Source organism: Hypomesus nipponensis, chromosome 17 (assembly GCF_054491055.1).
Source record: "Hypomesus nipponensis isolate SF chromosome 17, ASM5449105v1, whole genome shotgun sequence".
Classification (NCBI taxonomy): domain Eukaryota; kingdom Metazoa; phylum Chordata; class Actinopteri; order Osmeriformes; family Osmeridae; genus Hypomesus; species Hypomesus nipponensis.
In genome coordinates, this window is record NC_140377.1 from 20740001 (window position 1) to 20753318 (window position 13318).

Genomic DNA, 13318 nt, shown 5'->3' on the forward strand with positions numbered 1-13318 from the left:
CATTCTTTCTTCCAACCTGAACAGGAAGAGCCCTTTGTGTGTGCGTGTGTGTGTGTGTGTGTGCGTGTGTGTGTGTGTGTGCGTGTGTGTGCGTGTGTGTGTGTGCGTGTGTGTGTGTGCGTGTGTGTGTGTGTGTGTGTGTGTGCGTGTGTGCGTGTGTGTGTGTGTGTGTGTGTGTGTGTTTCACACCCAGCTTACCCCTGAATCAATTGACTTTGTCTCCCCATCTGTGTGTGTGTCTGTCAGTCTGCGTACATCTGCTTTGAAAAACAAGCCCTCGTCGTCGTCACCGTTTCCCTCCGGGACTGCGGACATTTTGTAAATTTTCCGGCGCGTGGTCGTCTCCTGCAGACGGGAGCTTCTGCTAGAGGGGTCGATCCGTCTCGGGGCACCCAGGAAGTGAACACAAGGCAGGGAAAGAGAGCACCCTCGCGGCACCGCGGAGGACAACCCTGCTGGTCTCCTTCCTCCAGGGAAAAGGACGGCTCTTCCCTGCGCCCAGCGCCCAGGCAGACAGTGATGGAGCCAGCTTGTACGTGACTCTGATGTATTTCATGTGGAGCTATCCCCACAGAGTGAGCCTCTCTCTCTCTCTTCCGATGCAGCGTGTTCGTGCGCTAGGCTAACACGGGATAGCCCAAGCTCTCGTTAACGAACCTAATTGTCCTCGTTATCCCTCCGAACCTCGTTCCGTCTCTCCGGAATGCCTTTGAAATAACACCTCGTCAAATCTGGTGAGAGACGGAGAAGGGTTTTTGGGGGAAGGGGTGTGTGTGTGTGTGTGGGTGTGTGTGGAGGCTTTGGAACAAATGAGTGTATTCCATGACTTCAACCTCTCTATAAACCAGAACAGCGTGAAAAGAAAAAAGCCTCCTGCCTTCCCCCTCACGGCGGGAGCCCTCCTTCCCGCCCTCGGCCTGCTCTGAGCACGCTGAGAAGCGGGCTATTCCTGGTCCTGGGCGGCCATGATGGATTGTCTGCCTCCTGCCTGCCATCTCCCTCAGAGAGAGTCGATGTTTTTCTTTTTTTTTTCTCCCCCTCCCCGACTCCCTGAGCTCGGTGGCTCTGGTTGGACGCGGCTGCCGTCGCGAGGCGTGGCGGTGATGAAGCAATTGCGCACTCCCGGCCTCGCACCTCACAGTGACCTCTGGGCGACTGCAGAGACGCCGGTTCCACTTGCGGCAGCTCAAACTTCTTGGTCACAAATGAAAACATTACAGTCACTTTGTTGATTTAGATTTGATCCAAAGCCCCACACAAACACGGGTGGGGGGGTGGGGGGAGGATGGGTGGGGGGAGGTAGCCTCTTGATCTACAGTCAACCCTCCGAGGTTGAACCCTCCGTCCGATGAAACCCGAAACCCTCACCTCATCGTTCTCGGCATCTGATGAACACCAGCAACAGGCTGCGGTGTGCGATTGGTTGATATTAAATCAGCGTGCGATTCCAGAAGCTCCACAACTCATCTGATTTACGGAGCGAGAAGACTGCCGTGGACGTGAGCAATGGGAGGAGGGCTGGCCTCGGGAACGAGGAACATTAGCGGGCTGTGACAGCTAGCTGAGTGAGTGTGTTCTTAATCGCACCGCTGCAAAAGCTGTCGGAGGTCCTCTTACTGGGCGCTGGTAGGCCATTACGGAAACACACAGTCAGTCACAGTCAATCACACACACACACAGTCAGTCACACACACACACACAACCAGTCAGTCAGCCAGTCGACCCTATAACTCTTGACAGATGCAGCGTTAAACATTCGGAAGAGGGCCAGACAGTCCGTTATAGCACGGCCACCAGCTCAATATCCACTTATCATCACGCCGCCGTGATTGATGACAGTCGTCAAGAGCGACAGCTTCGTGTGCGGATGGAGGGTATGTCGGAGAGATAAACAGGATGATTGGTGGGGTGGTGAGCACGGGCATGTGCTTCCTGTTAGCACGTAGCCCGCTCCTCAAGGTGACGCTACGTTGCGAAAAACCAGCGGGGGGGGAAAACCCCCTGCACGAGAGCTGCAGAGGACCCTGGCGTCCAGGAGGCCCGGGAAACGTAGACCTCTGAACACCACGACTGGTTTCAGTCTGGGCCACCCGGGCTGGGAAGTGTAGGTCTGTCCTCGTGTCTGTCTGACCGGCTGAGCGAGAAGAGGATGAAGAGTTGCTGTTGCATCCATCACAGTAAGAAGCGGCATGGCGGGCCGTATATTGGGGGCTGGATCCTCTATTTTGTCATTACAAGATCTGATATCAGCTGGAACAGGAACCTTTATATCCAACTGACGACAGCATTTATTTATTTATTTTCTTTTTCAACAATACACTCCATGTTCAGCGTTTCAACTCTTAGCCAATCCCTAGTCTTCCTACCAGATAGGGTTGGCCACTTCCCTGAAATCTAAATAACGAACGTTTCTTACAAAGCACGTTTCTCTTCCATAGTTCTGCTCTGAATTAATTCTGACAGATATGGAACAAAGCGCGTCCTGTACAGTTTCAATAAGGAAAATGTCTTCCAATCACAGGACGATTCTGTATTTTGCGGGACGATTCATATTTTGCGGGACAATTCCGTATCTTACGTGACGGTTGTCAACCTTGGTTTCAGCCCCTCAAGCGTGTGGTGAGATATCTGACGAGATTAGTGTTCAAACTCTATCCAATAAGAGCAACGCACACAAATGTGTACAAGAGTAGTTGGACCACGTCCATTAACAGGCAAGGGAGCTCCTAGACTGGTACTGTGTGTGTGTGTGTGTGTGTGTGTGTATCTGTGCCTGTTTGACTGAGTCTGTGTGCATCTGTGTACAGGTGTGAGAGAGATATGTGTATCTGTGTGCATGTGTGAGAGATATGTGTGTGTGTGTGTATCTGTGTGGGTCTCCGTGTTGTGTCTGACGTCGAAGGAGACAGATACCGTAGTGCCTCCAGACTCTGCTGTCTGTCTGTCTGACCTATCACGCTGCTCAAGACTGACCCTGGAAACCCTCCCTCTTGCAAGCCCCGACCCGCGCTGCCCCATCCGCCGAAACAAACACACCCCTCAGACGGTTCCCGCCGGGCGTGACGGGGGCTGATGATGATAAGGGCGATAAACGTGTCTCCCGGATCCGCGGGACTCCGGCACTCCTGTCCAGACTCGCTGTCACTGCTCGCGTGTCTGGGCGTCACCCGCGGTCCTCAGAGAGGCTGGGGCCTGGTTCTCGTCGTAGCTGGACGAACGGAGGAGAGAGGCGTCTGCTGCCCGTGCGGGAGATGAAGGATGCCGCTAGTTAGCATGTAGCGTGACTCCCTGGTTCGTCGTTGGGTCAGGTCATAATAAATGGGAGCACTTTGAGACCGTGTCCCACCACCCCACTCTCCCAGGCTGTAGTGTTTATGCAGTGTGCAGAAGGGAGACAAACCTTGGTCGTCTCTGGAACTGTCTGTCTTTCTTTTTTCTTTCTCTCTCTTTCTCTCTCTGTCTCTCTCTCTGCTTTGTCAATGCTTGTTTTGTTCTCTTTGATTCAGTAGCTGTTTTTCTCTCTCTCTCTCTCTGTCTCTATGTCTCTCTCTGTCTCTCTCTCTGTCTATTTCTCTACGTCGCTCTCTCTCTCTGTCTATTTCTCTACCTCGCTTGCTCTCTCTTGACCCCTGTCTCACACTGTCTCTCTCAAACCCTTGTGCATGTCTCTCCTGCGTGATGACTCAATCCTGCAGCTGTCTGTTTCTCTGCTCTCAGACACACACAGAGGCACCACGGGACCTCATGGCATCACTGTCACTCTCACACATGGCCGAATCAAATTATATTTACAATTGCTTTTTCTCCACACAACCTGTTATTTTTAAACAGGATTTCATATCCATATCCCCCCCCCCCCCCCCCATCGCTCTCTTCCTGCTATGCAGAGTGTGGTCGTCCTCTTTTTAGACGACGTTGGTTGTGCGAATGGCCGCAGCAATTGCCCTTTAAGCTCCTAGTTCCTCGTTCCGTCCATATCAACACCTCTCCACACACAGTCTCTCATTTCCTCTCAAAAATCTCTCATTTAAAAGAAAACCTGGACGTTTAAGAAAACGATTGGAGTTTTTTTTAGCTGAAGTAGTTTGTCACTCTCAGCCCTCTCAGAAATAATCTGGAATCCTTCACCCGGCTTCTCCTAAAGCTGTCGTATCCAGAGCCTGTCACTGCGAATGCTGTCTGTTTGCTCTATTCTAGCACAACCACTGCGTAGAGATCTGGTAATTTCAAATGCAGGTGTTATGGCTTCCAGCTGACTCTTCAGTTTGGAAAAAAAGTTCCCCCGTTCCTCAGAAAGTAGAATGAGCCAGAGTTTGTGAGGACCAGCCCTGACAGAGAGAGCAGTGAGAGGAAGAGGATAGAAGACAGCGTTTCCAGACTCATAATGGATTCAGCGCTAACTTTGGGAGAAACTAAATGCAGAAGCAACTTAAAACTAGTTTGCACAGGACTGGACAGCTGCAGAACAGCAGAGGAATTGTCTACAATGCATACAAAACAAGTAGATATTTGACTTTGTGACTAGCGTACCAATTTTTCGAGCGAATCTGGAGTCTAAAGGGTTCATCCCCTGTCTGGTAAAGAGAGGCGCTTGTTTACTGGAGTCGACGAGGGTCAGACAGGAAGCGGAGTGGAGCTGAAGGCCAAGCCTGCTGTGGTAGAATGACGCACAGCCGATCTTTGACTGGGTGTGTGTGTGTGTGAGTGTGTGTTCGACTGGATGCGTGTTTGACTGGATGTGTGTGTGTGTGTGTCCCTTGCAGAGGCAGTCACTTTCTCTGCAGGACATGTGGGGAGGAAGTGTTAGGAAAGAGTTTCCATGTTGAGAAACAGCACAGCACACACAGGGCTTCTGAGAGCCTGCAGGAGAGGAACACTGTTAGAAAAGATTTCTTGGCCCAACCTAAAACAAAACAACATTTAAACTAGAGTACATAGGCTATTCGACCGTCCCAGTTCATCTGGCGTCTTAAAGTGTGCATGTCGTTTACGGGAGGGTCGACGAGGGTTAGAAGGGAAACCTAAATAAAAGACTTCATTTTGTTACTACATTCCTTTTCATTAAATAAATCAATGACAAATTGAATCAAATTGAATAGTTCAATAAAACACCTTTATGTAATTATTGTGTTACAATGAATGTGTGACAAGGTGTTACTGGGTTACACAGTGTTCTGAGTAAATCATTCAACCCCACTCAGAAAACTGGCACTATGTAGTCGAAGCAACGGTCGTAGCGTGGTGATGGTGACAGTCAGACCGTTCATTTCTTTCATTCTGAGAGAGCGAGAGAAGGGAAAGAGAGAGAGAATGTAATAGAAGCTGTATGATGATGATATCTCAGGTCATTCTTCTGCAGGGCTGGGCAGTATGACAGCTGATACACAGGTCACCTGATCAGGCCCTGTCTCCAGTGACAGGCCGACCAGGAGAGGGGACACCTCTGCTTCCCAGGCTCCGACTCGTTCTGGGCTGTTTGTCCTTACATTACATGGAGTCATTTAGCAGATACTCTTATCCAGAGCGACTTACAGTAAGTACAGGGACATTCCCCCCCGAGGCAAGTAGGGTGAAGTGCCTTGCCCAAGGACACAATGTCATTTGGCACAGTGGGGAATTGATCCAGCAACCTTCAGATTACTAGCCTGACTCTCTCACCACTCAGCAATCTGACTCCTTGAGAGAACAGTGGACATGAAGCCCAGAGGATCCTAACAGTAAAGTGCCTAGCGGGCGTCATTTGACCCCAGTGAAGAGAAGAAGAAGAAGAAATGAATTTCCGCCCTCGTATCAAATTCCAGGACCGTGCTTTCTTAGATTTTCTTAGATATATGGGTTTTATCACCCAGTATTTTGAAATGTTCAAAATCACACCGGGGAAAGCTAGTTTACGGCTAAGCTATGAGTAGGTCAAACCAGCTGGGCGCTTCTAGTGTCAGGGAGGACAGAACTACAGGACAATGTGTCGGATGGAAACACAACAGTGAGCAGTTGGGAGTGTGTTTCAGTGTTACTGAACGCCCTCACAGCCCCCGCCTCTGGTGTTGGAGAGGACGGCGTTCCACGACGGCTGTCTGATGCTAAACGGCTTCTGCTGTCAGAGAGGGATAGAGAGAGAGAGAAGGAGGGGAGGTGTGGAGGAGTGTGGATGCAATTAGAGAGTCCTCGAAGAAGAAAGGGATGTTTCAAAAACCTTGTGTGTGTTTGTGTGTGTGTGTGTGTGCCTGTGTATGTGCGTGTGTATGTGTGTGTATGTCCGTGCGTGTGCGTGTGTGTGAGCGTGCGCGTGTTTTTCCGCACCCTGTTGTTTTGCTGCCTCCGACTGTCACGAAAACCTCGAAGCAGCCCTCCTCAGAAGAGACAAGCCCTGAGACCGGCCCAGCTGACCGCCACAGTCACCACGGCTACCAACGGTTATTGTTGTTGCCATGCCCAGTATGCTAATTACTTTGACAACGAGCCCGGCCTCTCACATGACAGACCTTCCCCAGCCGCGCCATCTTCCTTGTTCTTCTTCTCTGCTGTCCGGGTCATTGTAGTGGGTGGCGAGGTCGGGGGGAGGAAGTGATGTCACTGCAAGGGAAAAATGTTCCCCCTGTCCTCTCTCGTCTCCACGGGGGTGAGGACGGCGTCAGAGTCTGGCTGGAGCACAGCAGCTCGGCTGTGAGGAGAGACAAAGAGGTCAGGGAGAGAGAGGGGAGAGAGAGGGTGTTAGATGGGGAGAGAGAGGCTGTGAGATAGAGAGAGAGAGGAGAAAGAGAGTGTGATATAGAGAGAGGAGAGAGAAAGAGAGAGAGAGAGAGAGGGGAGAGAGTGTGATATAGAGAGAGGAGAGAGTGTGAGAGAGAGAGAGAGAGAGAGAGGGGAGAGAGAGTGTGATATAGAGAGAGGAGCGAGAGAGTGTGTGAGAGAGAGAGACAGAGACAGAGAGAGAGAGAGAGACAGCTCTGTCTTTTTGTTTACATCTCTTTACAGTCACTGGCAGGAGGCCTCTGAAAGAGGGAAGAGGAGAAAAAAGAGACAAGATGAGAGCACAATGCCATCAGTGTTTCCCGCTCCTCTCCTCCTTCCCTCTTTTACGGTCTGCTTTCTCTTGCTTTCTGTGATTCTCCCTTCTTTCTCTCTCATTTCTCCCCTGTTCATACGTATGTTTTCTCTCCGCAAGCTGACATCCGACTCCTTTTGTTTTTCTCTTTTTCTCTCTTTCTCTCTTCCCCCCCCCCCTCTCTCTCTCTCTCTCTCTCTCTCTCTCTCTCTCTCTCTCTGTCTGTCTGTCTCTCTCTCTCTCTCTCTGTCGCTCTGTGTCTCTCTCTCTTTCTGTCTGTCTGTCTCTCTGTCGCTCTGTGTTTCTCTCTCTCTGTCTCTCTCTCTTTCCAGTGTTATTGTGTCCAGTCTGACAGTCGTGTCTGCCCGAGGGAGTCTCCTTATCAACTACAGAGGCATTCATTCCTGATGCATTATTTATCAGCTCTTTTTATAGCCTCAGTGCCTTTTTGTGTCTAAGTTGTGTTTCTCCCTGTGTGTCTGATTGTGTTCTTCAGAAAGAACGAAAGGGAATGCTCGACTGTGTGTGTGTTTGACCGCGCGCGCGTGTGTGTGTGTGTGTGCGCTCAGAAGAATGAAGAGAGAGGGTGGCAGTGGTCTGTTGAGGAAGGCTTTGTTTACTGTTGCCTCATTCATGTATGAAGTATCTTCTAAGCCAAGACTCTATCTCTTGCTCTCTCACTTTCTCTTCATCCATCGGTGTGTATGTGTGTGTGTATGTCTATGTGTGAGTGTGTGTGTGTAAGGGGCTGCGCGGTGTCACTCACTGTGACCTCCTTTCCCTCCAGTCCACTGAGCGCACTCAACAGGGCCGTAACAGCAGCCATTACAGCTGCACTACGTATCCCAGGATACACCACGCTCCGCTGCACCCAAAGAATGGCCCACGTGTCGGCTCCAGCTTCGGTCACTCTGGCTTTTCCAGCTGACACACAGGAACACACAGGAACACACAGAAACACACAGGAACACACAGAAACACACAGAAACACACAGAAACACACAGGAACACACAGGAACACACAGGAACACACAGAAACACACAGAAACACACAGAAACACACAGAAACACACAGAAACACACAGGAACACACAGCGGAGAGACACACATGATCCCTGGACATGCACGCAACCGTACTTGCAAGCAGTCAGTGTTACCAGCGCAAACATACACACACACACACACACGATACAATACACAATAGGCTGGGGAGGACAGTGATCCTGGGGCGGACAGTGAGGCTGGCCTCTGAAGACGAGGATAGAGGCTGGAGAGAGACGTGAGCTAACTTCAGAGAGCTGAATGAAAAGAGACGTCTGTGTGAGCATGAGCGCGTGTCCCTCGCCTCCCCTCCTCTCTTCATGCTGATTGGACAGGCTCCGACAACCAGCGTGCTTTCTGGTGGTGCAGCGCTCGGATTGGTGCAGCTGCTCCCGTCAGGCTGCTGCGATTGGCCCAGCTGCTCCGGAGGCCGGGGCCTCCCCGCCGAGGGTGCGTGTGACGCCCGCAGAGCTCAGTGTGTCAGCGTGGAGTAAAGGAGGGAGGAGGAGAGGGGAGGAGGACGGAAGGGGAGGGGGAGGGGGAGGAGAGCAGGGAGGAGAGCAGGGAGGGGTTACTGCGGTATTCAGAAACTCCTCCAATGAAAGGACTGGAGGGCTCCTTTCTCTCTCTCTCTCTCTCTCTCTCTCTCTCTCTCTCTCTCTCTCTCTCTCTCTCTCTCTCTCTCTCTCTCTCTCTCCCTCTGTCTTTCTGCCTCTCTCTCTCCTCATCTCTCTCTCTCTCTCTCTCTCTCTCTCTCTCTCTCTCTCTCTCTCTCTCTCTCTCTCTCTCTCTCTGTCTCTCGCTCTCTCTGTCTCTCTCTCCCGTCAGTTTTTTTCCTCTTCCTCAGAAAGAGAGGAGAGAGTGTGCGCCGCTTGCGCACACCACGTAGGCTGAGGCGTCATCGCAGCGGCCTGGGTTTGAATCCGGACTCGGCCCTTTGCTGAGAGTCACCCTCCCTCCCTCCCTCCCTCCCTCCCCGCCTTTCCTGTCACACTTCACTTGAAACTGTCCAATAAAGCATGAAAAATATATTAGGAACGAGAGGAGGCCCATTCTGTCTCTCTCTCTCTCGGTGTCAGAGGGGCTGGTTGCCAGACTCTGCCTTCAGCAGGGTGGAGTGAAGCAGCAGGCCTGGCTGTATGACCTGGGGTCCTGTCAGGTCACATTACAGCCCCGTGTTGACGTCTACCGCCACGAGCTCCACACCAGAGGGCCGGGCCGTGGCCAGTACCAGCGTCCAGAGCATCACAGGGCCGTGAGGGAAACACTTGATATTTGTTGTCGTCGTAAGTGGAGAGCGTTCTCTCGTCTGGCTGTTTATTATTAGTACAATCGATGGTCGTCTCTGCGACCTGGCCCGAGCACCAGCATCTATCACACTGAAGAGAATAAACACCACAGACGCTGCTCTCCCTGTCCTCTCTGTCTCTCCTTTTCTCTCTCTCTCTCCCTCTGTCTTTCTGACTCTCACTCTCTCTCCTCATCCTCTCTCTCTCTCTCCTCATCCTCTCTCTCTCTCTCTCTCCCTCTGTCTTTCTGCCTCTCTCTCTCTCTCCTCATCCTCTCTCTCTCTCTCTCCCTCTGTCTTTCTGCTTCTCTCTCTCCTCATCCTCTCTCTCTCTCTCCTTATCCTCTCTTCCCCCCTCTCTCTTTTTTCCTCTTCATCGCTCTCTTCTGTTATCTTCTCATCCTTCATCCTCTCGCATCCTGACCCCCCCCCCCTTCCACCCCCCCCCTCCCTCCCATCTCTCCCTTTCTGATATATCTCCTTCCCTCGCTCTGCGTAAAGTGGAGGGCCGTTAGCAGAGATGGAGAGACCAGAGGGTTCTATCCCTCTTCATTTCCTCGCAGCCCTCCTGCTGCGCTGATCCTGTCCCCCTGCAGATACCACACCAGAGATGGTGCTGCATGACTCTCAATCTGCACTGTGGAACACACCCAATTATGTGTATGTGTGTGTGTGTGTGTGTGTGTGTGTGTCCCTATAGCATCTATAGGGCTCCACCAACACAGGATATACTTGAATCCACACTATACTATGAACTGCCATGCCATAATTATTCATAATGCGAGTTGCCATGGTGACACCTCCTTGTCAATATGAATAGGAAACTAATCACATGAGGAGGTTATACCTCGCCCCCCCCCCAGCCTCCTTCCTGCCTCTCAGCCAATAACCACAGCTTAATGAGATGTGATTGGTTTATTGATTAGTGACCACTAAAAGCCCCCGCGTCCCATGTGATCAATGAAGTGGGTCCATGCTTTGATCCTAAATCAGATTTGACTGTTTGAAAAGGGGGCTACTCTTGACGTTGTGAAGGCATTGCTTGACAGGCCGTTGCGTGGTTTTGAAACGTTGCCCCAGGCAACAGTCCGAACCTGTCCTGGACTGGGTGTGAAGGAGTGTAAACGAGCATGAGCATTTAAACTACACAGCCTGCAGCCCTCCTCCTCTCCTCCTCCTCTCCTCCTCCTCTCCTCCTCCTCTCCTCCTCCTCTCCTCCTCCTCTCATCCTCCTCTCCTCCTCCTCTCATCCTCCTCCTCTCCCCTCCTCCTCTGTTCTTCATCCTCTCCTCCTCTCCCCCATCCTCCTCCTCTCCCCCATACTCCTCCTCTTCTCCCCTCCTCCTCTCATCCTCCTCTCCTCTACTCCTCCTCCTCTCCTCCTCCTCTCATCCTCCTCTCCTCCTCCTCTACTCCTCCTCTACTCCTCCTCTCCCCTCCTCCTCTCTCAATCCTCCTCTCCTCCTCTCCTCCTCTCCCCCATCCTCCTCTTCTCCCCTCCTCTCCCCCATCCTCCTCCTCTCCTCCTCCTTCCCTCCTCCCTCCTTCTCTCCTCCATTCATAGAAAGAGGGGGGACCATCCCTCCTCCTTCCTAGTGAGCCTGGAGGAGCTGGCAGTACACAGCGGGGAGGAGAGGATTGTGGGAAAGCAGCTCATTCATGCCGTCGTGGTCCAGTTGCCAACTCCCTCTCTGTAGTATAATACACGCTATACCATGACGATGTGCTTAAGGACAGTGTGTGTGTGTGTGCGTGTGTGCGTGCGTAGCGTGTATGCGTGTAGCATCCTGTTTTAGCAAACAAAAAGCACACACACACACTCAAAAGACACAAAGGAAACCATTAACTGTATTTAGGCCAAGTCTCCCATACATGATAGCATATCCAGCAGATGCAGTGTGCCCGAGCACACTGGCTTCACAGCATGGAAGCTAACAGCCGACCAGCTGTCCCCAGAAACACACGGAAACCTCCGGAAAGACGCAGAAACAGAGAGACCCTGGGTGGAGATGTATAGCCTATAGCTCTCTATATGGTATCTTTGCCTCTAATGGGCCATCTCTCTGGGGCTCCAGTTAGCCTGCCGTCTACTCTGCTGCTGCTAAACAGATCCTAAAGTGGCACGGTTAGTGACGGCTTATTGCTCCCTCTGCTGAGATGGGTGAAGGAGGCTGGAGAGAAACAGCACCACCAGAGACTCTGTCGTACCATATAGACTGGACAGAAAACAAACCAAGATCTGGGAACGACAAACAGCTCTGAAAGAAACGGAGAGACCACTGCACCTTTTTCTTTCCTTAAAAAAAAAGTTGAGAAGGACAATTTTGAGCGAGGATCAGAAGGGGAGAATTTTCAGTGGCCACTTTGACCTTACCCTCCTGTTCCTCACTCAAAACCTTTTTTTTAAATGAAAGAAAGAAAAAAAATCGAAATGTTTTCCAGGCTGTATATTCCTCTTGCTGTCAATCACCGTCCGATGCAGTCTCATAGAATCCCTTCGATGAACGGAGGAAAGATCCCATTGGACAGCTCGACGGAACCCACCTTCTGATTGGCTGTCTCTGTCTCTGCTGGAGGCCCCTTCAGGCTGTAGAAGAGGCGGCGTGTCTGGGCTCATGCACAGGAAGTGGTTAGGAGCCGTGTGCGCTTGGGTTTCGCCGCGCCAGATTGGTGTGTTGCTCATTTGCGCTAGTGTGCTCGCTCCTGCACAAACACACACGCACACAGTATCTAGGTAAAAGAATACATACAGCCACACAAACATATGCATACTCATACTCACATATATATATATATAGAGACACACTCACACATTCGCACACACGCATGCCTGTAAGAGCCAGGGCGGAGATCTCGATGGTTATCCACCGCTTCCTGTTGTCGTGTTGTGTTTCCTGTGCGTTGAGCAACGCTCCCTCCGCCCAGCTACTGTTCCTCACTCAGCGGTGCATCCGCCGTCGCCCGCGCGTGACCAAACAGCTCCCAGATCTGCTGCTGTCCACCGCGTCGTCCAGTCAGTCCCTGCCCATGACTGACAGGGTCCTGCCGAGGTCAACTGGGTCAGATGTCCATCTGGTCCCTCCAGGGCTGGTGGGAGCTGGGTAGAGATAGCGACTTCCTGGAGCCATATTAGCAGCAAACACCCCGTTATCTCCAGGTCCAGTAAGGACCGGAGTCTCTCCCTGCCGGTAACACAGCCCCCTCCTTCAGGGGTGCAGGCTGGTGAGGGGGTAACACAGCCCCCTCCTTCAGGGGTGCAGGCTGGTGAGGGGGTAACACAGCCCCTCCTTCAGGGGTGCAGGCTGGTGAGGGGGTAACACAGCCCCTCCTTCAGGGGTGCAGGCTGGTGAGGGGGTAACACAGCCCCTCCTTCAGGGGTGCAGGCTGGTGAGGGGGTAACACAGCCCCTCCTTCAGGGGTGCAGGCTGGTGGGGGGGTACCGTGGTTTTACCGTTCCCATTGACACAGCTGGCCTCCACTGAGGTCGTTATGGCAACACAGGTGTTTTTTTTACCTCCAGCTGTCAGATGCAGTGGCACATGAAGATAGAAATGCTCAGGCTACTTGTGTGTATGTGCTTGTGTGTTCAAGTGTGTTCAAGTGTGATCACAGCTACTGTCAGACTGAGGCAGTTGAGATGTCAGCATCCTGAAAGCAGCTACGCATCAAGATTACTGTAAGAACAACCTGCCCTCAAAATGCCCCTCTCTCTCTCTCTCTCTCTCTCTCTCTCTCTCTCTCTCTCTCTCTCTCTCTCTCTCTCTCTCTCTCTCTCTCTCTCTCTCTCTCTATCCTTCTTCCTCTCTCTTTCTTCTTCCCTTTCCCTCTCTCTCTCCTCCTTTCTCTCTCCCTCCTTACTTCCTCCCCCCTCTCTCCTCCTTCCTCTCTCTCCCTCCTTTTCCCTCCCCCCTTTTCTTTCTACCATGCCTGGCCAGCCGGGTTAG

General features: G+C 51.9%; 1 protein-coding gene and 1 long non-coding RNA gene across 2 annotated transcripts in view; one reads left to right on the top strand and one right to left on the bottom strand.

Moving 5' to 3' along the window:
- ppp1r9ba (protein phosphatase 1, regulatory subunit 9Ba) overlaps nucleotides 1-13318 on the top strand; it is a 36390-nt gene that overhangs the window by 7957 nt on the left and 15115 nt on the right. The window lies entirely within an intron of this gene.
- LOC146253982 (uncharacterized) lies at nucleotides 5138-8180 on the bottom strand. The gene is made up of 3 exons (XR_014731868.1): nucleotides 7812-8180; nucleotides 6301-6661; nucleotides 5138-6091 (listed from the first exon to the last, which is right to left on the bottom strand). It is a non-coding gene; the product is annotated as an uncharacterized LOC146253982 (long non-coding RNA).